Consider the following 24080-nt stretch of genomic DNA (forward strand, 5'->3'; position numbering starts at 1 on the left):
TTGATTGGATGCTATGAAGGAGTGTACAAGTAGGGTTTGTGTTCATGACCACTGGCTTAAAAGAGCAGTGTTCTTACTCCTGAGATATGGAGCCCTGATTCAGAAGTTGGGGGATATTTTATTTTGCAAACTCAGTATATGAAAAAATGTTGACCAAAGAAAAAAATACATATAATATTGATGTCTGAAGTAGTATTTAAGTCCATATTTTTAGGAAAGATTGCAACATTTTCTTTGATTGATATAAAGCAGAAATAATGGAAGGTTGATTATTCTTCAAAGTGGTTTGTGAAACAGATTTGCAGTGAATATCTTAAGTATTTCTCTTCACAAGCAACAAGGAAGAGACATTGTAGAACAAAGAAGAAAAGGAAGAACACTGTCAGAAGTGGGATTTGAACCCACGCCTCCAGAGGAGACTGCGACCTGAACGCAGCGCCTTAGACCGCTCGGCCATCCTGACACATAAAATACCAAGTTTCATAAAAATTGGATAAAACTAATTAACCAAAACTACTTTTTCAAAGGTGCAATGTCCATGCTGCTGTTGAAACTATTGATTCAAATATTAGTAATACATTGCTTTTTCAATTATTTTTTAAAGATGCTTAAAGTTGGATAAATCAAAAAGATATTGTAAAAATAACATTAACACGGAATTACCTATAGTTTAGGATTTTCCAAATATTTGAGAAAATGCTTGATACAAATAACATCTTCACATGCTCTACAATTAATGCCTGAATTTTGGATTGATTGATTGAGAGCTGCATTGAAAGAAAATCAAACCTCCAAATGTGGCAGTTTCCAAAATACATTGAAAAGGGGATGTGCAGTATCTATTTTTCTAATTCATAGAATGCCAAGGAAAAATGCGGTAATTATTTTTTTTGCTCTATTCAGGATTGGATTCCAAGTGTCTAGAATTTGTTGTCTTGTGGATTTTCACTCACCATAGAAAAGACATTTATGAACTTTCCAAGAACTGGCTAATGATATTGGCTTATGGCCTTGATTGGATGCTATGAAGGAGTGTACAAGTAGGGTTTGTGTTCATGACCACTGGCTTAAAAGAGCAGTGTTCTTACTCCTGAGATATGGAGCCCTGATTCAGAAGTTGGGGGATATTTTATTTTGCAAACTCAGTATATGAAAAAATGTTGACAAAAGAAAAAAATACATATAATATTGATGTCTGAAGTAGTATTTAAGTCCATATTTTTAGGAAAGATTGCAACATTTTCTTTGATTGATATAAAGCAGAAATAATGGAAGGTTGATTATTCTTCAAAGTGGTTTGTGAAACAGATTTGCAGTGAATATCTTAAGTATTTCTCTTCACAAGCAACAAGGAAGAGACATTGTAGAACAAAGAAGAAAAGGAAGAACACTGTCAGAAGTGGGATTTGAACCCACGCCTCCAGTGGAGACTGCGACCTGAACGCAGCGCCTTAGACCGCTCGGCCATCCTGACACATAAAATACTAAGTTTCATAAAAATTGGATAAAACTAATTAACCAAAACTACTTTTTCAAAGGTGCAATGTCCATGCTGCTGTTGAAACTATTGATTCAAATATTAGTAATACATTGCTTTTTCAATTATTTTTTAAAGATGCTTAAAGTTGGATAAATCAAAAAGATATTGTAAAAATAACATTAACACGGAATTACCTATAGTTTAGGATTTTCCAAATATTTGAGAAAATGCTTGATACAAATAACATCTTCACATGCTCTACAATTAATGCCTGAATTTTGGATTGATTGATTGAGAGCTGCATTGAAAGAAAATCATTACTCCAAATGTGGCAGTTTCCAAAATACATTGAAAAGGGGATGTGCAGTATCTATTTTTCTAATTCATAGAATGCCAAGGAAAAATGCGGTAATTATTTTTTTTGCTCTATTCAGGATTGGATTCCAAGTGTCTAGAATTTGTTGTCTTGTGGATTTTCACTCACCATAGAAAAGACATTTATGAACTTTCCAAGAACTGGCTAATGATATTGGCTTATGGCCTTGATTGGATGCTATGAAGGAGTGTACAAGTAGGGTTTGTGTTCATGACCACTGGCTTAAAAGAGCAGTGTTCTTACTCCTGAGATATGGAGCCCTGATTCAGAAGTTGGGGGATATTTTATTTTGCAAACTCAGTATATGAAAAAATGTTGACAAAAGAAAAAAATACATATAATATTGATGTCTGAAGTAGTATTTAAGTCCATATTTTTAGGAAAGATTGCAACATTTTCTTTGATTGATATAAAGCAGAAATAATGGAAGGTTGATTATTCTTCAAAGTGGTTTGTGAAACAGATTTGCAGTGAATATCTTAAAGTATTTCTCTTCACAAGCAACAAGGAAGAGACATTGTAGAACAAAGAAGAAAAGGAAGAACACTGTCAGAAGTGGGATTTGAACCCACGCCTCCAGAGGAGACTGCGACCTGAACGCAGCGCCTTAGACCGCTCGGCCATCCTGACACATAAAATACTAAGTTTCATAAAAATTGGATAAAACTAATTAACCAAAACTACTTTTTCAAAGGTGCAATGTCCATGCTGCTGTTGAAACTATTGATTCAAATATTAGTAATACATTGCTTTTTCAATTATTTTTTAAAGATGCTTAAAGTTGGATAAATCAAAAAGATATTGTAAAAATAACATTAACACGGAATTACCTATAGTTTAGGATTTTCCAAATATTTGAGAAAATGCTTGATACAAATAACATCTTCACATGCTCTACAATTAATGCCTGAATTTTGGATTGATTGATTGAGAGCTGCATTGAAAGAAAATCATTACTCCAAATGTGGCAGTTTCCAAAATACATTGAAAAGGGGATGTGCAGTATCTATTTTTCTAATTCATAGAATGCCAAGGAAAAATGCGGTAATTATTTTTTTTGCTCTATTCAGGATTGGATTCCAAGTGTCTAGAATTTGTTGTCTTGTGGATTTTCACTCACCATAGAAAAGACATTTATGAACTTTCCAAGAACTGGCTAATGATATTGGCTTATGACCTTGATTGGATGCTATGAAGGAGTGTACAAGTAGGGTTTGTGTTCAACACCACTGGCTTAAAAGAGCAGTGTTCTTACTCCTGAGATATGGAGCCCTGATTCAGAAGTTGGGGGATATTTTATTTTGCAAACTCAGTATATGAAAAAATGTTGACCAAAGAAAAAAATACATATAATATTGATGTCTGAAGTAGTATTTAAGTCCATATTTTTAGGGAAGATTGCAACATTTTCTTTGATTGATATAAAGCAGAAATAATGGAAGGTTGATTATTCTTCAAAGTGGTTTGTGAAACAGATTTGCAGTGAATATCTTAAGTATTTCTCTTCACAAGCAACAAGGAAGAGACATTGTAGAACAAAGAAGAAAAGGAAGAACACTGTCAGAAGTGGGATTTGAACCCACGCCTCCAGAGGAGACTGCGACCTGAACGCAGCGCCTTAGGCTGCTCGACCATCCTGACACATAAAATACTAAGTTTCATAAAAATTGGATAAAACTAATTAACCAAAACTACTTTTTCAAAGGTGCAATGTACATGCTGCTGTTGAAACTATTGATTCAAATATTAGTAATAAATTGCTTTTTCAATTATTTTTCAAAGATGCTTAAGGTTGGATAAATCAAAAAGATATTGTAAAAATAACATTAACACGGAATTACCTATAGTTTAGGATTTTCCAAATATTTGAGAAAATGCTTGACACAAATAACATCTTCACATGCTCTACAATTAATGCCTGAATTTTGTATTGATTGATTGAGAGCTGCATTGAAAGAAAATCATTACTTCAAATGTGGCAGTTTCCAAAATACATTGAAAAGGGGATGTGCAGTATCTATTTTTCTAATTCATAGAATGCCAAGGAAAAATGCGGTAATTATTTTTTTTGCTCTATTCAGGATTGGATTCCAAGTGTCTAGAATTTGTTGTCTTGTGGATTTTCACTCACCATAGAAAAGACATTTATGAACTTTCCAAGAACTGGCTAATGATATTGGCTTATGGCCTTGATTGGATGCTATGAAGGAGTGTACAAGTAGGGTTTGTGTTCATGACCACTGGCTTAAAAGAGCAGTGTTCTTACTCCTGAGATATGGAGCCCTGATTCAGAAGTTGGGGGATATTTTATTTTGCAAACTCAGTATATGAAAAAATGTTGACAAAAGAAAAAAAATACATATAATATTGATGTCTGAAGTAGTATTTAAGTCCATATTTTTAGGAAAGATTGCAACATTTTCTTTGATTGATATAAAGCAGAAATAATGGAAGGTTGATTATTCTTCAAAGTGCTTTGTGAAACAGATTTGCAGTGAATATCTTAAGTATTTCTCTTCACAAGCAACAAGGAAGAGACATTGTAGAACAAAGAAGAAAAGGAAGAACACTGTCAGAAGTGGGATTTGAACCCACACCTCCAGAGGAGACTGCGACCTGAACGCAGCACCTTAGACCGCTCGGCCATCCTGACACATAACATACTAAGTTTCATAAAAATTGGATAAAACTAATTAACCAAAACTACTTTTTCAAAGGTGCAATGTCCATGCTGCTGTTGAAACTATTGATTCAAATATTAGTAATAAATTGCTTTTTCAATTATTTTTCAAAGATGCTTAAAGTTGGATAAATCAAAAAGATATTGTAAAAATAACATTAACACGGAATTACCTATAGTTTAGGATTTTCCAAATATTTGAGAAAATGCTTGATACAAATAACATCTTCACATGCTCTACAATTAATGCCTGAATTTTGGATTGATTGATTGAGAGCTGCATTGAAAGAAAATCATTACTCCAAATGTGGCAGTTTCCAAAATACATTGAAAAGGGGATGTGCAGTATCTATTTTTCTAATTCATAGAATGCCAAGGAAAAATGCGGTAATTATTTTTTTTGCTCTATTCAGGATTGGATTCCAAGTGTCTAGAATTTGTTGTCTTGTGGATTTTCACTCACCATAGAAAAGACATTTATGAACTTTCCAAGAACTGGCTAATGATATTGGCTTATGGCCTTGATTGGATGCTATGAAGGAGTGTACAAGTAGGGTTTGTGTTCAACACCACTGGCTTAAAAGAGCAGTGTTCTTACTCCTGAGATATGGAGCCCTGATTCAGAAGTTGGGGGATATTTTATTTTGCAAACTCAGTATATGAAAAAATGTTGACCAAAGAAAAAAATACATATAATATTGATGTCTGAAGTAGTATTTAAGTCCATATTTTTAGGGAAGATTGCAACATTTTCTTTGATTGATATAAAGCAGAAATAATGGAAGGTTGATTATTCTTCAAAGTGGTTTGTGAAACAGATTTGCAGTGAATATCTTAAGTATTTCTCTTCACAAGCAACAAGGAAGAGACATTGTAGAACAAAGAAGAAAAGGAAGAACACTGTCAGAAGTGGGATTTGAACCCACGCCTCCAGAGGAGACTGCGACCTGAACGCAGCGCCTTAGGCCGCTCGGCCATCCTGACACATAAAATACTAAGTTTCATAAAAATTGGATAAAACTAATTAACCAAAACTACTTTTTCAAAGGTGCAATGTACATGCTGCTGTTGAAACTATTGATTCAAATATTAGTAATAAATTGCTTTTTCAATTATTTTTCAAAGATGCTTAAGGTTGGATAAATCAAAAAGATATTGTAAAAATAACATTAACACGGAATTACCTATAGTTTAGGATTTTCCAAATATTTGAGAAAATGCTTGACACAAATAACATCTTCACATGCTCTACAATTAATGCCTGAATTTTGTATTGATTGATTGAGAGCTGCATTGAAAGAAAATCATTACTTCAAATGTGGCAGTTTCCAAAATACATTGAAAAGGGGATGTGCAGTATCTATTTTTCTAATTCATAGAATGCCAAGGAAAAATGCGGTAATTATTTTTTTTGCTCTATTCAGGATTGGATTCCAAGTGTCTAGAATTTGTTGTCTTGTGGATTTTCACTCACCATAGAAAAGACATTTATGAACTTTCCAAGAACTGGCTAATGATATTGGCTTATGGCCTTGATTGGATGCTATGAAGGAGTGTACAAGTAGGGTTTGTGTTCATGACCACTGGCTTAAAAGAGCAGTGTTCTTACTCCTGAGATATGGAGCCCTGATTCAGAAGTTGGGGGATATTTTATTTTGCAAACTCAGTATATGAAAAAATGTTGACCAAAGAAAAAAATACATATAATATTGATGTCTGAAGTAGTATTTAAGTCCATATTTTTAGGAAAGATTGCAACATTTTCTTTGATTGATATAAAGCAGAAATAATGGAAGGTTGATTATTCTTCAAAGTGGTTTGTGAAACAGATTTGCAGTGAATATCTTAAGTATTTCTCTTCACAAGCAACAAGGAAGAGACATTGTAGAACAAAGAAGAAAAGGAAGAACACTGTCAGAAGTGGGATTTGAACCCACGCCTCCAGAGGAGACTGCGACCTGAACGCAGCGCCTTAGACCGCTCGGCCATCCTGACACATAAAATACTAAGTTTCATAAAAATTGGATAAAACTAATTAACCAAAACTACTTTTTCAAAGGTGCAATGTCCATGCTGCTGTTGAAACTATTGATTCAAATATTAGTAATACATTGCTTTTTCAATTATTTTTTAAAGATGCTTAAAGTTGGATAAATCAAAAAGATATTGTAAAAATAACATTAACACGGAATTACCTATAGTTTAGGATTTTCCAAATATTTGAGAAAATGCTTGATACAAATAACATCTTCACATGCTCTACAATTAATGCCTGAATTTTGGATTGATTGATTGAGAGCTGCATTGAAAGAAAATCATTACTCCAAATGTGGCAGTTTCCAAAATACATTGAAAAGGGGATGTGCAGTATCTATTTTTCTAATTCATAGAATGCCAAGGAAAAATGCGGTAATTATTTTTTTTGCTCTATTCAGGATTGGATTCCAAGTGTCTAGAATTTGTTGTCTTGTGGATTTTCACTCACCATAGAAAAGACATTTATGAACTTTCCAAGAACTGGCTAATGATATTGGCTTATGGCCTTGATTGGATGCTATGAAGGAGTGTACAAGTAGGGTTTGTGTTCAACACCACTGGCTTAAAAGAGCAGTGTTCTTACTCCTGAGATATGGAGCCCTGATTCAGAAGTTGGGGGATATTTTATTTTGCAAACTCAGTATATGAAAAAATGTTGACCAAAGAAAAAAATACATATAATATTGATGTCTGAAGTAGTATTTAAGTCCATATTTTTAGGGAAGATTGCAACATTTTCTTTGATTGATATAAAGCAGAAATAATGGAAGGTTGATTATTCTTCAAAGTGGTTTGTGAAACAGATTTGCAGTGAATATCTTAAGTATTTCTCTTCACAAGCAACAAGGAAGAGACATTGTAGAACAAAGAAGAAAAGGAAGAACACTGTCAGAAGTGGGATTTGAACCCACGCCTCCAGAGGGGACTGCGACCTGAACGCAGCGCCTTAGGCCGCTCGGCCATCCTGACACATAAAATACTAAGTTTCATAAAAATTGGATAAAACTAATTAACCAAAACTACTTTTTCAAAGGTGCAATGTACATGCTGCTGTTGAAACTATTGATTCAAATATTAGTAATAAATTGCTTTTTCAATTATTTTTCAAAGATGCTTAAGGTTGGATAAATCAAAAAGATATTGTAAAAATAACATTAACACGGAATTACCTATAGTTTAGGATTTTCCAAATATTTGAGAAAATGCTTGACACAAATAACATCTTCACATGCTCTACAATTAATGCTTGAATTTTGTATTGATTGATTGAGAGCTGCATTGAAAGAAAATCATTACTTCAAATGTGGCAGTTTCCAAAATACATTGAAAAGGGGATGTGCAGTATCTATTTTTCTAATTCATAGAATGCCAAGGAAAAATGCGGTAATTATTTTTTTTGCTCTATTCAGGATTGGATTCCAAGTGTCTAGAATTTGTTGTCTTGTGGATTTTCACTCACCATAGAAAAGACATTTATGAACTTTCCAAGAACTGGCTAATGATATTGGCTTATGGCCTTGATTGGATGCTATGAAGGAGTGTACAAGTAGGGTTTGTGTTCATGACCACTGGCTTAAAAGAGCAGTGTTCTTACTCCTGAGATATGGAGCCCTGATTCAGAAGTTGGGGGATATTTTATTTTGCAAACTCAGTATATGAAAAAATGTTGACAAAAGAAAAAAATACATATAATATTGATGTCTGAAGTAGTATTTAAGTCCATATTTTTAGGAAAGATTGCAACATTTTCTTTGATTGATATAAAGCAGAAATAATGGAAGGTTGATTATTCTTCAAAGTGGTTTGTGAAACAGATTTGCAGTGAATATCTTAAGTATTTCTCTTCACAAGCAACAAGGAAGAGACATTGTAGAACAAAGAAGAAAAGGAAGAACACTGTCAGAAGTGGGATTTGAACCCACGCCTCCAGAGGAGACTGCGACCTGAACGCAGCGCCTTAGGCTGCTCGGCCATCCTGACACATAAAAAACTAAGTTTCATAAAAATTGGATAAAACTAATTAACCAAAATTACTTTTTCAAAGGTGCAATGTCCATGCTGCTGTTGAAACTATTGATTCAAATATTAGTAATAAATTGCTTTTTCAATTATTTTTCAAAGATGCTTAAGGTTGGATAAATCAAAAAGATATTGTAAAAATAACATTAACACGGAATTACCTATAGTTTAGGATTTTCCAAATATTTGAGAAAATGCTTGACACAAATAACATCTTCACATGCTCTACAATTAATGCCTGAATTTTGTATTGATTGATTGAGAGCTGCATTGAAAGAAAATCATTACTTCAAATGTGGCAGTTTCCAAAATACATTGAAAAGGGGATGTGCAGTATCTATTTTTCTAATTCATAGAATGCCAAGGAAAAATGCGGTAATTATTTTTTTTGCTCTATTCAGGATTGGATTCCAAGTGTCTAGAATTTGTTGTCTTGTGGATTTTCACTCACCATAGAAAAGACATTTATGAACTTTCCAAGAACTGGCTAATGATATTGGCTTATGGCCTTGATTGGATGCTATGAAGGAGTGTACAAGTAGGGTTTGTGTTCATGACCACTGGCTTAAAAGAGCAGTGTTCTTACTCCTGAGATATGGAGCCCTGATTCAGAAGTTGGGGGATATTTTATTTTGCAAACTCAGTATATGAAAAAATGTTGACCAAAGAAAAAAATACATATAATATTGATGTCTGAAGTAGTATTTAAGTCCATATTTTTAGGAAAGATTGCAACATTTTCTTTGATTGATATAAAGCAGAAATAATGGAAGGTTGATTATTCTTCAAAGTGGTTTGTGAAACAGATTTGCAGTGAATATCTTAAGTATTTCTCTTCACAAGCAACAAGGAAGAGACATTGTAGAACAAAGAAGAAAAGGAAGAACACTGTCAGAAGTGGGATTTGAACCCACGCCTCCAGAGGAGACTGCGACCTGAACGCAGCGCCTTAGACCGCTCGGCCATCCTGACACATAAAATACTAAGTTTCATAAAAATTGGATAAAACTAATTAACCAAAACTACTTTTTCAAAGGTGCAATGTCCATGCTGCTGTTGAAACTATTGATTCAAATATTAGTAATACATTGCTTTTTCAATTATTTTTTAAAGATGCTTAAAGTTGGATAAATCAAAAAGATATTGTAAAAATAACATTAACACGGAATTACCTATAGTTTAGGATTTTCCAAATATTTGAGAAAATGCTTGATACAAATAACATCTTCACATGCTCTACAATTAATGCCTGAATTTTGGATTGATTGATTGAGAGCTGCATTGAAAGAAAATCATTACTCCAAATGTGGCAGTTTCCAAAATACATTGAAAAGGGGATGTGCAGTATCTATTTTTCTAATTCATAGAATGCCAAGGAAAAATGCGGTAATTATTTTTTTTGCTCTATTCAGGATTGGATTCCAAGTGTCTAGAATTTGTTGTCTTGTGGATTTTCACTCACCATAGAAAAGACATTTATGAACTTTCCAAGAACTGGCTAATGATATTGGCTTATGGCCTTGATTGGATGCTATGAAGGAGTGTACAAGTAGGGTTTGTGTTCATGACCACTGGCTTAAAAGAGCAGTGTTCTTACTCCTGAGATATGGAGCCCTGATTCAGAAGTTGGGGGATATTTTATTTTGCAAACTCAGTATATGAAAAAATGTTGACAAAAGAAAAAAATACATATAATATTGATGTCTGAAGTAGTATTTAAGTCCATATTTTTAGGAAAGATTGCAACATTTTCTTTGATTGATATAAAGCAGAAATAATGGAAGGTTGATTATTCTTCAAAGTGGTTTGTGAAACAGATTTGCAGTGAATATCTTAAGTATTTCTCTTCACAAGCAACAAGGAAGAGACATTGTAGAACAAAGAAGAAAAGGAAGAACACTGTCAGAAGTGGGATTTGAACCCACGCCTCCAGAGGAGACTGCGACCTGAACGCAGCGCCTTAGACCGCTAGGCCATCCTGACACACAAAATAATAAGTTTCATAAAAATTGGATAAAACTAATTAACCAAAACTACTTTTTCAAAGGTGCAATGTCCATGCTGCTGTTGAAACTATTGATTCAAATATTAGTAATACATTGCTTTTTCAATTATTTTTTAAAGATGCTTAAAGTTGGATAAATCAAAAAGATATTGTAAAAATAACATTAACACGGAATTACCTATAGTTTAGGATTTTCCAAATATTTGAGAAAATGCTTGATACAAATAACATCTTCACATGCTCTACAATTAATGCCTGAATTTTGGATTGATTGATTGAGAGCTGCATTGAAAGAAAATCATTACTCCAAATGTGGCAGTTTCCAAAATACATTGAAAAGGGGATGTGCAGTATCTATTTTTCTAATTCATAGAATGCCAAGGAAAAATGCGGTAATTATTTTTTTTGCTCTATTCAGGATTGGATTCCAAGTGTCTAGAATTTGTTGTCTTGTGGATTTTCACTCACCATAGAAAAGACATTTATGAACTTTCCAAGAACTGGCTAATGATATTGGCTTATGGCCTTGATTGGATGCTATGAAGGAGTGTACAAGTAGGGTTTGTGTTCAACACCACTGGCTTAAAAGAGCAGTGTTCTTACTCCTGAGATATGGAGCCCTGATTCAGAAGTTGGGGGATATTTTATTTTGCAAACTCAGTATATGAAAAAATGTTGACCAAAGAAAAAAATACATATAATATTGATGTCTGAAGTAGTATTTAAGTCCATATTTTTAGGGAAGATTGCAACATTTTCTTTGATTGATATAAAGCAGAAATAATGGAAGGTTGATTATTCTTCAAAGTGGTTTGTGAAACAGATTTGCAGTGAATATCTTAAGTATTTCTCTTCACAAGCAACAAGGAAGAGACATTGTAGAACAAAGAAGAAAAGGAAGAACACTGTCAGAAGTGGGATTTGAACCCACGCCTCCAGAGGGGACTGCGACCTGAACGCAGCGCCTTAGGCCGCTCGGCCATCCTGACACATAAAATACTAAGTTTCATAAAAATTGGATAAAACTAATTAACCAAAACTACTTTTTCAAAGGTGCAATGTACATGCTGCTGTTGAAACTATTGATTCAAATATTAGTAATAAATTGCTTTTTCAATTATTTTTCAAAGATGCTTAAGGTTGGATAAATCAAAAAGATATTGTAAAAATAACATTAACACGGAATTACCTATAGTTTAGGATTTTCCAAATATTTGAGAAAATGCTTGACACAAATAACATCTTCACATGCTCTACAATTAATGCTTGAATTTTGTATTGATTGATTGAGAGCTGCATTGAAAGAAAATCATTACTTCAAATGTGGCAGTTTCCAAAATACATTGAAAAGGGGATGTGCAGTATCTATTTTTCTAATTCATAGAATGCCAAGGAAAAATGCGGTAATTATTTTTTTTGCTCTATTCAGGATTGGATTCCAAGTGTCTAGAATTTGTTGTCTTGTGGATTTTCACTCACCATAGAAAAGACATTTATGAACTTTCCAAGAACTGGCTAATGATATTGGCTTATGGCCTTGATTGGATGCTATGAAGGAGTGTACAAGTAGGGTTTGTGTTCATGACCACTGGCTTAAAAGAGCAGTGTTCTTACTCCTGAGATATGGAGCCCTGATTCAGAAGTTGGGGGATATTTTATTTTGCAAACTCAGTATATGAAAAAATGTTGACAAAAGAAAAAAATACATATAATATTGATGTCTGAAGTAGTATTTAAGTCCATATTTTTAGGAAAGATTGCAACATTTTCTTTGATTGATATAAAGCAGAAATAATGGAAGGTTGATTATTCTTCAAAGTGGTTTGTGAAACAGATTTGCAGTGAATATCTTAAGTATTTCTCTTCACAAGCAACAAGGAAGAGACATTGTAGAACAAAGAAGAAAGGGAAGAACACTGTCAGAAGTGGGATTTGAACCCACGCCTCCAAAGGAGACTGCGACCTGAACGCAGCGCCTTAGGCCGCTCGGCCATCCTGACACATAAAAAACTAAGTTTCATAAAAATTGGATAAAACTAATTAACCAAAATTACTTTTTCAAAGGTGCAATGTCCATGCTGCTGTTGAAACTATTGATTCAAATATTAGTAATAAATTGCTTTTTCAATTATTTTTCAAAGATGCTTAAGGTTGGATAAATCAAAAAGATATTGTAAAAATAACATTAACACGGAATTACCTATAGTTTAGGATTTTCCAAATATTTGAGAAAATGCTTGACACAAATAACATCTTCACATGCTCTACAATTAATGCCTGAATTTTGTATTGATTGATTGAGAGCTGCATTGAAAGAAAATCATTACTTCAAATGTGGCAGTTTCCAAAATACATTGAAAAGGGGATGTGCAGTATCTATTTTTCTAATTCATAGAATGCCAAGGAAAAATGCGGTAATTATTTTTTTTGCTCTATTCAGGATTGGATTCCAAGTGTCTAGAATTTGTTGTCTTGTGGATTTTCACTCACCATAGAAAAGACATTTATGAACTTTCCAAGAACTGGCTAATGATATTGGCTTATGGCCTTGATTGGATGCTATGAAGGAGTGTACAAGTAGGGTTTGTGTTCATGACCACTGGCTTAAAAGAGCAGTGTTCTTACTCCTGAGATATGGAGCCCTGATTCAGAAGTTGGGGGATATTTTATTTTGCAAACTCAGTATATGAAAAAATGTTGACCAAAGAAAAAAATACATATAATATTGATGTCTGAAGTAGTATTTAAGTCCATATTTTTAGGAAAGATTGCAACATTTTCTTTGATTGATATAAAGCAGAAATAATGGAAGGTTGATTATTCTTCAAAGTGGTTTGTGAAACAGATTTGCAGTGAATATCTTAAGTATTTCTCTTCACAAGCAACAAGGAAGAGACATTGTAGAACAAAGAAGAAAAGGAAGAACACTGTCAGAAGTGGGATTTGAACCCACGCCTCCAGAGGAGACTGCGACCTGAACGCAGCGCCTTAGACCGCTCGGCCATCCTGACACATAAAATACTAAGTTTCATAAAAATTGGATAAAACTAATTAACCAAAACTACTTTTTCAAAGGTGCAATGTCCATGCTGCTGTTGAAACTATTGATTCAAATATTAGTAATACATTGCTTTTTCAATTATTTTTTAAAGATGCTTAAAGTTGGATAAATCAAAAAGATATTGTAAAAATAACATTAACACGGAATTACCTATAGTTTAGGATTTTCCAAATATTTGAGAAAATGCTTGATACAAATAACATCTTCACATGCTCTACAATTAATGCCTGAATTTTGGATTGATTGATTGAGAGCTGCATTGAAAGAAAATCATTACTCCAAATGTGGCAGTTTCCAAAATACATTGAAAAGGGGATGTGCAGTATCTATTTTTCTAATTCATAGAATGCCAAGGAAAAATGCGGTAATTATTTTTTTTGCTCTATTCAGGATTGGATTCCAAGTGTCTAGAATTTGTTGTCTTGTGGATTTTCACTCACCATAGAAAAGACATTTATGAACTTTCCAAGAACTGGCTAATGATATTGGCTTATGGCCTTGATTGGATGCTATGAAGGAGTGTACAAGTAGGGTTTGTGTTCATGACCACTGGCTTAAAAGAGCAGTGTTCTTACTCCTGAGATATGGAGCCCTGATTCAGAAGTTGGGGGATATTTTATTTTGCAAACTCAGTATATGAAAAAATGTTGACAAAAGAAAAAAATACATATAATATTGATGTCTGAAGTAGTATTTAAGTCCATATTTTTAGGAAAGATTGCAACATTTTCTTTGATTGATATAAAGCAGAAATAATGGAAGGTTGATTATTCTTCAAAGTGGTTTGTGAAACAGATTTGCAGTGAATATCTTAAGTATTTCTCTTCACAAGCAACAAGGAAGAGACATTGTAGAACAAAGAAGAAAAGGAAGAACACTGTCAGAAGTGGGATTTGAACCCACGCCTCCAGAGGAGACTGCGACCTGAACGCAGCGCCTTAGACCGCTCGGCCATCCTGACACATAAAATACTAAGTTTCATAAAAATTGGATAAAACTAATTAACCAAAACTACTTTTTCAAAGGTGCAATGTCCATGCTGCTGTTGAAACTATTGATTCAAATATTAGTAATACATTGCTTTTTCAATTATTTTTTAAAGATGCTTAAAGTTGGATAAATCAAAAAGATATTGTAAAAATAACATTAACACGGAATTACCTATAGTTTAGGATTTTCCAAATATTTGAGAAAATGCTTGATACAAATAACATCTTCACATGCTCTACAATTAATGCCTGAATTTTGGATTGATTGATTGAGAGCTGCATTGAAAGAAAATCATTACTCCAAATGTGGCAGTTTCCAAAATACATTGAAAAGGGGATGTGCAGTATCTATTTTTCTAATTCATAGAATGCCAAGGAAAAATGCGGTAATTATTTTTTTTGCTCTATTCAGGATTGGATTCCAAGTGTCTAGAATTTGTTGTCTTGTGGATTTTCACTCACCATAGAAAAGACATTTATGAACTTTCCAAGAACTGGCTAATGATATTGGCTTATGGCCTTGATTGGATGCTATGAAGGAGTGTACAAGTAGGGTTTGTGTTCAACACCACTGGCTTAAAAGAGCAGTGTTCTTACTCCTGAGATATGGAGCCCTGATTCAGAAGTTGGGGGATATTTTATTTTGCAAACTCAGTATATGAAAAAATGTTGACCAAAGAAAAAAATACATATAATATTGATGTCTGAAGTAGTATTTAAGTCCATATTTTTAGGGAAGATTGCAACATTTTCTTTGATTGATATAAAGCAGAAATAATGGAAGGTTGATTATTCTTCAAAGTGGTTTGTGAAACAGATTTGCAGTGAATATCTTAAGTATTTCTCTTCACAAGCAACAAGGAAGAGACATTGTAGAACAAAGAAGAAAAGGAAGAACACTGTCAGAAGTGGGATTTGAACCCACGCCTCCAGAGGGGACTGCGACCTGAACGCAGCGCCTTAGGCCGCTCGGCCATCCTGACACATAAAATACTAAGTTTCATAAAAATTGGATAAAACTAATTAACCAAAACTACTTTTTCAAAGGTGCAATGTACATGCTGCTGTTGAAACTATTGATTCAAATATTAGTAATAAATTGCTTTTTCAATTATTTTTCAAAGATGCTTAAGGTTGGATAAATCAAAAAGATATTGTAAAAATAACATTAACACGGAATTACCTATAGTTTAGGATTTTCCAAATATTTGAGAAAATGCTTGACACAAATAACATCTTCACATGCTCTACAATTAATGCTTGAATTTTGTATTGATTGATTGAGAGCTGCATTGAAAGAAAATCATTACTTCAAATGTGGCAGTTTCCAAAATACATTGAAAAGGGGATGTGCAGTATCTATTTTTCTAATTCATAGAATGCCAAGGAAAAATGCGGTAATTATTTTTTTTGCTCTATTCAGGATTGGATTCCAAGTGTCTAGAATTTGTTGTCTTGTGGATTTTCACTCACCATAGAAAAGACATTTATGAACTTTCCAAGAACTGGCTAATGATATTGGCTTATGGCCTTGATTGGATGCTATGAAGGAGTGTACAAGTAGGGTTTGTGTTCATGACCACTGGCTTAAAAGAGCAGTGTTCTTACTCCTGAGATATGGAGCCCTGATTCAGAAGTTGGGGGATATTTTATTTTGCAAACTCAGTATATGAAAAAATGTTGACAAAAGAAAAAAATACATATAATATTGATGTCTGAAGTAGTATTTAAGTCCATATTTTTAGGAAAGATTGCAACATTTTCTTTGATTGATATAAAGCAGAAATAATGGAAGGTTGATTATTCTTCAAAGTGGTTTGTGAAACAGATTTGCAGTGAATATCTTAAGTATTTCTCTTCACAAGCAACAAGGAAGAGACATTGTAGAACAAAGAAGAAAGGGAAGAACACTGTCAGAAGTGGGATTTGAACCCACGCCTCCAAAGGAGACTGCGACCTGAACGCAGCGCCTTAGGCCGCTCGGCCATCCTGACACATAAAAAACTAAGTTTCATAAAAATTGGATAAAACTAATTAACCAAAATTACTTTTTCAAAGGTGCAATGTCCATGCTGCTGTTGAAACTATTGATTCAAATATTAGTAATAAATTGCTTTTTCAATTATTTTTCAAAGATGCTTAAGGTTGGATAAATCAAAAAGATATTGTAAAAATAACATTAACACGGAATTACCTATAGTTTAGGATTTTCCAAATATTTGAGAAAATGCTTGACACAAATAACATCTTCACATGCTCTACAATTAATGCCTGAATTTTGTATTGATTGATTGAGAGCTGCATTGAAAGAAAATCATTACTTCAAATGTGGCAGTTTCCAAAATACATTGAAAAGGGGATGTGCAGTATCTATTTTTCTAATTCATAGAATGCCAAGGAAAAATGCGGTAATTATTTTTTTTGCTCTATTCAGGATTGGATTCCAAGTGTCTAGAATTTGTTGTCTTGTGGATTTTCACTCACCATAGAAAAGACATTTATGAACTTTCCAAGAACTGGCTAATGATATTGGCTTATGGCCTTGATTGGATGCTATGAAGGAGTGTACAAGTAGGGTTTGTGTTCATGACCACTGGCTTAAAAGAGCAGTGTTCTTACTCCTGAGATATGGAGCCCTGATTCAGAAGTTGGGGGATATTTTATTTTGCAAACTCAGTATATGAAAAAATGTTGACCAAAGAAAAAAATACATATAATATTGATGTCTGAAGTAGTATTTAAGTCCATATTTTTAGGAAAGATTGCAACATTTTCTTTGATTGATATAAAGCAGAAATAATGGAAGGTTGATTATTCTTCAAAGTGGTTTGTGAAACAGATTTGCAGTGAATATCTTAAGTATTTCTCTTCACAAGCAACAAGGAAGAGACATTGTAGAACAAAGAAGAAAAGGAAGAACACTGTCAGAAGTGGGATTTGAACCCACGCCTCCAGAGGAGACTGCGACCTGAACGCAGCGCCTTAGACCGCTCGGCCATCCTGACACATAAAATACTAAGTTTCATAAAAATTGGATAAAACTAATTAACCAAAACTACTTTTTCAAAGGTGCAATGTCCATGCTGCTGTTGAAACTATTGATTCAAATATTAGTAATACATTGCTTTTTCAATTATTTTTTAAAGATGCTTAAAGTTGGATAAATCAAAAAGATATTGTAAAAATAACATTAACACGGAATTACCTATAGTTTAGGATTTTCCAAATATTTGAGAAAATGCTTGATACAAATAACATCTTCACATGCTCTACAATTAATGCCTGAATTTTGGATTGATTGATTGAGAGCTGCATTGAAAGAAAATCATTACTCCAAATGTGGCAGTTTCCAAAATACATTGAAAAGGGGATGTGCAGTATCTATTTTTCTAATTCATAGAATGCCAAGGAAAAATGCGGTAATTATTTTTTTTGCTCTATTCAGGATTGGATTCCAAGTGTCTAGAATTTGTTGTCTTGTGGATTTTCACTCACCATAGAAAAGACATTTATGAACTTTCCAAGAACTGGCTAATGATATTGGCTTATGGCCTTGATTGGATGCTATGAAGGAGTGTACAAGTAGGGTTTGTGTTCATGACCACTGGCTTAAAAGAGCAGTGTTCTTACTCCTGAGATATGGAGCCCTGATTCAGAAGTTGGGGGATATTTTATTTTGCAAACTCAGTATATGAAAAAATGTTGACAAAAGAAAAAAATACATATAATATTGATGTCTGAAGTAGTATTTAAGTCCATATTTTTAGGAAAGATTGCAACATTTTCTTTGATTGATATAAAGCAGAAATAATGGAAGGTTGATTATTCTTCAAAGTGGTTTGTGAAACAGATTTGCAGTGAATATCTTAAGTATTTCTCTTCACAAGCAACAAGGAAGAGACATTGTAGAACAAAGAAGAAAAGGAAGAACACTGTCAGAAGTGGGATTTGAACCCACGCCTCCAGAGGAGACTGCGACCTGAACGCAGCGCCTTAGACCGCTCGGCCATCCTGACACATAAAATACTAAGTTTCATAAAAATTGGATAAAACTAATTAACCAAAACTACTTTTTCAAAGGTGCAATGTCCATGCTGCTGTTGAAACTATTGATTCAAATATTAGTAATACATTGCTTTTTCAATTATTTTTTAAAGATGCTTAAAGTTGGATAAATCAAAAAGATATTGTAAAAATAACATTAACACGGAATTACCTATAGTTTAGGATTTTCCAAATATTTGAGAAAATGCTTGATACAAATAACATCTTCACATGCTCTACAATTAATGCCTGAATTTTGGATTGATTGATTGAGAGCTGCATTGAAAGAAAATCATTACTCCAAATGTGGCAGTTTCCAAAATACATTGAAAAGGGGATGTGCAGTATCTATTTTTCTAATTCATAGAATGCCAAGGAAAAATGCGGTAATTATTTTTTTTCCTCTATTCAGGATTGGATTCCAAGTGTCTAGAATTTGTTGTCTTGTGGATTTTCACTCACCATAGAAAAGACATTTATGAACTTTCCAAGAACTGGCTAATGATATTGGCTTATGGCCTTGATTGGATGCTATGAAGGAGTGTACAAGTAGGGTTTGTGTTCAACACCACTGGCTTAAAAGAGCAGTGTTCTTACTCCTGAGATATGGAGCCCTGATTCAGAAGTTGGGGGATATTTTATTTTGCAAACTCAGTATATGAAAAAATGTTGACCAAAGAAAAAAATACATATAATATTGATGTCTGAAGTAGTATTTAAGTCCATATTTTTAGGGAAGATTGCAACATTTTCTTTGATTGATATAAAGCAGAAATAATGGAAGGTTGATTATTCTTCAAAGTGGTTTGTGAAACAGATTTGCAGTGAATATCTTAAGTATTTCTCTTCACAAGCAACAAGGAAGAGACATTGTAGAACAAAGAAGAAAAGGAAGAACACTGTCAGAAGTGGGATTTGAACCCACGCCTCCAGAGGAGTCTGCGACCTGAACGCAGCGCCTTAGGCCGCTCGGCCATCCTGACACATAAAATACTAAGTTTCATAAAAATTGGATAAAACTAATTAACCAAAACTACTTTTTCAAAGGTGCAATGTACATGCTGCTGTTGAAACTATTGATTCAAATATTAGTAATAAATTGCTTTTTCAATTATTTTTCAAAGATGCTTAAGGTTGGATAAATCAAAAAGATATTGTAAAAATAACATTAACACGGAATTACCTATAGTTTAGGATTTTCCAAATATTTGAGAAAATGCTTGACACAAATAACATCTTCACATGCTCTACAATTAATGCCTGAATTTTGTATTGATTGATTGAGAGCTGCATTGAAAGAAAATCATTACTTCAAATGTGGCAGTTTCCAAAATACATTGAAAAGGGGATGTGCAGTATCTATTTTTCTAATTCATAGAATGCCAAGGAAAAATGCGGTAATTATTTTTTTTGCTCTATTCAGGATTGGATTCCAAGTGTCTAGAATTTGTTGTCTTGTGGATTTTCACTCACCATAGAAAAGACATTTATGAACTTTCCAAGAACTGGCTAATGATATTGGCTTATGGCCTTGATTGGATGCTATGAAGGAGTGTACAAGTAGGGTTTGTGTTCATGACCACTGGCTTAAAAGAGCAGTGTTCTTACTCCTGAGATATGGAGCCCTGATTCAGAAGTTGGGGGATATTTTATTTTGCAAACTCAGTATATGAAAAAATGTTGACAAAAGAAAAAAATACATATAATATTGATGTCTGAAGTAGTATTTAAGTCCATATTTTTAGGAAAGATTGCAACATTTTCTTTGATTGATATAAAGCAGAAATAATGGAAGGTTGATTATTCTTCAAAGTGGTTTGTGAAACAGATTTGCAGTGAATATCTTAAGTATTTCTCTTCACAAGCAACAAGGAAGAGACATTGTAGAACAAAGAAGAAAAGGAAGAACACTGTCAGAAGTGGGATTTGAACCCACGCCTCCAGAGGAGACTGCGACCTGAACGCAGCGCCTTAGGCCGCTCGGCCATCCTGACACATAAAAAACTAAGTTTCATAAAAATTGGATAAAACTAATTAACCAAAATTACTTTTTCAAAGGTGCAATGTCCATGCTGCTGTTGAAACTATTGATTCAAATATTAGTAATAAATTGCTTTTTCAATTATTTTTCAAAGATGCTTAAGGTTGGATAAATCAAAAAGATATTGTAAAAATAACATTAACACGGAATTACCTATAGTTTAGGATTTTCCAAATATTTGAGAAAATGCTTGACACAAATAACATCTTCACATGCTCTACAATTAATGCCTGAATTTTGTATTGATTGATTGAGAGCTGCATTGAAAGAAAATCATTACTTCAAATGTGGCAGTTTCCAAAATACATTGAAAAGGGGATGTGCAGTATCTATTTTTCTAATTCATAGAATGCCAAGGAAAAATGCGGTAATTATTTTTTTTGCTCTATTCAGGATTGGATTCCAAGTGTCTAGAATTTGTTGTCTTGTGGATTTTCACTCACCATAGAAAAGACATTTATGAACTTTCCAAGAACTGGCTAATGATATTGGCTTATGGCCTTGATTGGATGCTATGAAGGAGTGTACAAGTAGGGTTTGTGTTCATGACCACTGGCTTAAAAGAGCAGTGTTCTTACTCCTGAGATATGGAGCCCTGATTCAGAAGTTGGGGGATATTTTATTTTGCAAACTCAGTATATGAAAAAATGTTGACCAAAGAAAAAAATACATATAATATTGATGTCTGAAGTAGTATTTAAGTCCATATTTTTAGGAAAGATTGCAACATTTTCTTTGATTGATATAAAGCAGAAATAATGGAAGGTTGATTATTCTTCAAAGAGGTTTGTGAAACAGATTTGCAGTGAATATCTTAAGTATTTCTCTTCACAAGCAACAAGGAAGAGACATTGTAGAACAAAGAAGAAAAGGAAGAACACTGTCAGAAGTGGGATTTGAACCCACGCCTCCAGAGGAGACTGCGACCTGAACGCAGCGCCTTAGACCGCTCGGCCATCCTGACACATAAAATACTAAGGTTCATAAAAATTGGATAAAACTAATTAACCAAAACTACTTTTTCAAAGGTGCAATGTCCATGCTGCTGTTGAAACTATTGATTCAAATATTAGTAATACATTGCTTTTTCAATTATTTTTTAAAGATGCTTAAAGTTGGATAAATCAAAAAGATATTGTAAAAATAACATTAACACGGAATTACCTATAGTTTAGGATTTTCCAAATATTTGAGAAAATGCTTGATACAAATAACATCTTCACATGCTCTACAATTAATGCCTGAATTTTGGATTGATTGATTGAGAGCTGCATTGAAAGAAAATCATTACTCCAAATGTGGCAGTTTCCAAAATACATTGAAAAGGGGATGTGCAGTATCTATTTTTCTAATTCATAGAATGCCAAGGAAAAATGCGGTAATTATTTTTTTTGCTCTATTCAGGATTGGATTCCAAGTGTCTAGAATTTGTTGTCTTGTGGATTTTCACTCACCATAGAAAAGACATTTATGAACTTTCCAAGAACTGGCTAATGATATTGGCTTATGGCCTTGATTGGATGCTATGAAGGAGTGTACAAGTAGGGTTTGTGTTCAACACCACTGGCTTAAAAGAGCAGTGTTCTTACTCCTGAGATATGGAGCCCTGATTCAGAAGTTGGGGGATATTTTATTTTGCAAACTCAGTATATGAAAAAATGTTGACAAAAGAAAAAAATACATATAATATTGATGTCTGAAGTAGTATTTAAGTCCATATTTTTAGGAAAGATTGCAACATTTTCTTTGATTGATATAAAGCAGAAATAATGGAAGGTTGATTATTCTTCAAAGTGGTTTGTGAAACAGATTTGCAGTGAATATCTTAAGTATTTCTCTTCACAAGCAACAAGGAAGAGACATTGTAGAACAAAGAAGAAAAGGAAGAACACTGTCAGAAGTGGGATTTGAACCCACGCCTCCAGAGGAGACTGCGACCTGAACGCAGCGCCTTAGGCCGCTCGGCCATCCTGACACATAAAAAACTAAGTTTCATAAAAATTGGATAAAACTAATTAACCAAAATTACTTTTTCAAAGGTGCAATGTCCATGCTGCTGTTGAAACTATTGATTCAAATATTAGTAATAAATTGCTTTTTCAATTATTTTTCAAAGATGCTTAAGGTTGGATAAATCAAAAAGATATTGTAAAAATAACATTAACACGGAATTACCTATAGTTTAGGATTTTCCAAATTTTTGAGAAAATGCTTGACACAAATAACATCTTCACATGCTCTACAATTAATGCCTGAATTTTGTATTGATTGATTGAGAGCTGCATTGAAAGAAAATCATTACTTCAAATGTGGCAGTTTCCAAAATACATTGAAAAGGGGATGTGCAGTATCTATTTTTCTAATTCATAGAATGCCAAGGAAAAATGCGGTAATTATTTTTTTTGCTCTATTCAGGATTGGATTCCAAGTGTCTAGAATTTGTTGTCTTGTGGATTTTCACTCACCATAGAAAAGACATTTATGAACTTTCCAAGAACTGGCTAATGATATTGGCTTATGGCCTTGATTGGATGCTATGAAGGAGTGTACAAGTAGGGTTTGTGTTCATGACCACTGGCTTAAAAGAGCAGTGTTCTTACTCCTGAGATATGGAGCCCTGATTCAGAAGTTGGGGGATATTTTATTTTGCAAACTCAGTATATGAAAAAATGTTGACCAAAGAAAAAAATACATATAATATTGATGTCTGAAGTAGTATTTAAGTCCATATTTTTAGGAAAGATTGCAACATTTTCTTTGATTGATATAAAGCAGAAATAATGGAAGGTTGATTATTCTTCAAAGTGGTTTGTGAAACAGATTTGCAGTGAATATCTTAAGTATTTCTCTTCACAAGCAACAAGGAAGAGACATTGTAGAACAAAGAAGAAAAGGAAGAACACTGTCAGAAGTGGGATTTGAACCCACGCCTCCAGAGGAGACTGCGACCTGAACGCAGCGCCTTAGACCGCTCGGCCATCCTGACACATAAAATACTAAGTTTCATAAAAATTGGATAAAACTAATTAACCAAAACTACTTTTTCAAAGGTGCTATGTCCATGCTGCTGTTGAAACTATTGATTCAAATATTAGTAATACATTGCTTTTTCAATTATTTTTCAAAGATGCTTAAAGTTGGATAAATCAAAAAGATATTGTAAAAATAACATTAACACGGAATTACCTATAGTTTAGGATTTTCCAAATATTTGAGAAAATGCTTGATACAAATAACATCTTCACATGCTCTACAATTAATGCCTGAATTTTGGATTGATTGATTGAGAGCTGCATTGAAAGAAAATCATTACTCCAAATGTGGCAGTTTCCAAAATACATTGAAAAG

General features: G+C 33.5%; 22 non-coding genes across 22 annotated transcripts; all 22 read right to left on the reverse strand.

The window, feature by feature from the left end:
* Window positions 1-380: 380 nt before the first annotated feature.
* Window positions 381-463, reverse strand: TRNAL-CAG (transfer RNA leucine (anticodon CAG)). The gene has a single exon. It is a non-coding gene; the product is annotated as a tRNA-Leu (tRNA).
* A 928-nt stretch (window positions 464-1391) lies between these two features.
* On the reverse strand, window positions 1392-1474 carry TRNAL-CAG (transfer RNA leucine (anticodon CAG)). The gene has a single exon. It is a non-coding gene; the product is annotated as a tRNA-Leu (tRNA).
* A 929-nt stretch (window positions 1475-2403) lies between these two features.
* Window positions 2404-2486, reverse strand: TRNAL-CAG (transfer RNA leucine (anticodon CAG)). Its single transcript has one exon. It is a non-coding gene; the product is annotated as a tRNA-Leu (tRNA).
* Window positions 2487-4426: 1940 nt separating this feature from the next.
* TRNAL-CAG (transfer RNA leucine (anticodon CAG)) lies at window positions 4427-4509 on the reverse strand. The gene has a single exon. It is a non-coding gene; the product is annotated as a tRNA-Leu (tRNA).
* A 928-nt stretch (window positions 4510-5437) lies between these two features.
* TRNAL-CAG (transfer RNA leucine (anticodon CAG)) lies at window positions 5438-5520 on the reverse strand. The gene has a single exon. It is a non-coding gene; the product is annotated as a tRNA-Leu (tRNA).
* Window positions 5521-6448: 928 nt separating this feature from the next.
* Window positions 6449-6531, reverse strand: TRNAL-CAG (transfer RNA leucine (anticodon CAG)). The gene has a single exon. It is a non-coding gene; the product is annotated as a tRNA-Leu (tRNA).
* A 928-nt stretch (window positions 6532-7459) lies between these two features.
* TRNAL-CAG (transfer RNA leucine (anticodon CAG)) lies at window positions 7460-7542 on the reverse strand. Its single transcript has one exon. It is a non-coding gene; the product is annotated as a tRNA-Leu (tRNA).
* A 1939-nt stretch (window positions 7543-9481) lies between these two features.
* Window positions 9482-9564, reverse strand: TRNAL-CAG (transfer RNA leucine (anticodon CAG)). Its single transcript has one exon. It is a non-coding gene; the product is annotated as a tRNA-Leu (tRNA).
* A 928-nt stretch (window positions 9565-10492) lies between these two features.
* On the reverse strand, window positions 10493-10575 carry TRNAL-CAG (transfer RNA leucine (anticodon CAG)). The gene has a single exon. It is a non-coding gene; the product is annotated as a tRNA-Leu (tRNA).
* Window positions 10576-11503: 928 nt separating this feature from the next.
* Window positions 11504-11586, reverse strand: TRNAL-CAG (transfer RNA leucine (anticodon CAG)). The gene has a single exon. It is a non-coding gene; the product is annotated as a tRNA-Leu (tRNA).
* A 928-nt stretch (window positions 11587-12514) lies between these two features.
* TRNAL-CAG (transfer RNA leucine (anticodon CAG)) lies at window positions 12515-12597 on the reverse strand. The gene has a single exon. It is a non-coding gene; the product is annotated as a tRNA-Leu (tRNA).
* A 928-nt stretch (window positions 12598-13525) lies between these two features.
* On the reverse strand, window positions 13526-13608 carry TRNAL-CAG (transfer RNA leucine (anticodon CAG)). The gene has a single exon. It is a non-coding gene; the product is annotated as a tRNA-Leu (tRNA).
* A 928-nt stretch (window positions 13609-14536) lies between these two features.
* Window positions 14537-14619, reverse strand: TRNAL-CAG (transfer RNA leucine (anticodon CAG)). The gene has a single exon. It is a non-coding gene; the product is annotated as a tRNA-Leu (tRNA).
* A 928-nt stretch (window positions 14620-15547) lies between these two features.
* On the reverse strand, window positions 15548-15630 carry TRNAL-CAG (transfer RNA leucine (anticodon CAG)). The gene has a single exon. It is a non-coding gene; the product is annotated as a tRNA-Leu (tRNA).
* A 928-nt stretch (window positions 15631-16558) lies between these two features.
* Window positions 16559-16641, reverse strand: TRNAL-CAG (transfer RNA leucine (anticodon CAG)). The gene has a single exon. It is a non-coding gene; the product is annotated as a tRNA-Leu (tRNA).
* A 928-nt stretch (window positions 16642-17569) lies between these two features.
* TRNAL-CAG (transfer RNA leucine (anticodon CAG)) lies at window positions 17570-17652 on the reverse strand. The gene has a single exon. It is a non-coding gene; the product is annotated as a tRNA-Leu (tRNA).
* A 928-nt stretch (window positions 17653-18580) lies between these two features.
* On the reverse strand, window positions 18581-18663 carry TRNAL-CAG (transfer RNA leucine (anticodon CAG)). Its single transcript has one exon. It is a non-coding gene; the product is annotated as a tRNA-Leu (tRNA).
* Window positions 18664-19591: 928 nt separating this feature from the next.
* On the reverse strand, window positions 19592-19674 carry TRNAL-CAG (transfer RNA leucine (anticodon CAG)). The gene has a single exon. It is a non-coding gene; the product is annotated as a tRNA-Leu (tRNA).
* A 928-nt stretch (window positions 19675-20602) lies between these two features.
* TRNAL-CAG (transfer RNA leucine (anticodon CAG)) lies at window positions 20603-20685 on the reverse strand. Its single transcript has one exon. It is a non-coding gene; the product is annotated as a tRNA-Leu (tRNA).
* Window positions 20686-21613: 928 nt separating this feature from the next.
* TRNAL-CAG (transfer RNA leucine (anticodon CAG)) lies at window positions 21614-21696 on the reverse strand. The gene has a single exon. It is a non-coding gene; the product is annotated as a tRNA-Leu (tRNA).
* Window positions 21697-22624: 928 nt separating this feature from the next.
* On the reverse strand, window positions 22625-22707 carry TRNAL-CAG (transfer RNA leucine (anticodon CAG)). Its single transcript has one exon. It is a non-coding gene; the product is annotated as a tRNA-Leu (tRNA).
* A 928-nt stretch (window positions 22708-23635) lies between these two features.
* TRNAL-CAG (transfer RNA leucine (anticodon CAG)) lies at window positions 23636-23718 on the reverse strand. Its single transcript has one exon. It is a non-coding gene; the product is annotated as a tRNA-Leu (tRNA).
* Between the last annotated feature and the right edge of the window lie 362 nt (window positions 23719-24080).

Source organism: Taudactylus pleione, unplaced genomic scaffold, assembly GCF_031769625.1.
Source record: "Taudactylus pleione unplaced genomic scaffold, aTauple2 ptg000177l, whole genome shotgun sequence".
Taxonomy (NCBI): Eukaryota; Metazoa; Chordata; class Amphibia; order Anura; family Myobatrachidae; genus Taudactylus; species Taudactylus pleione.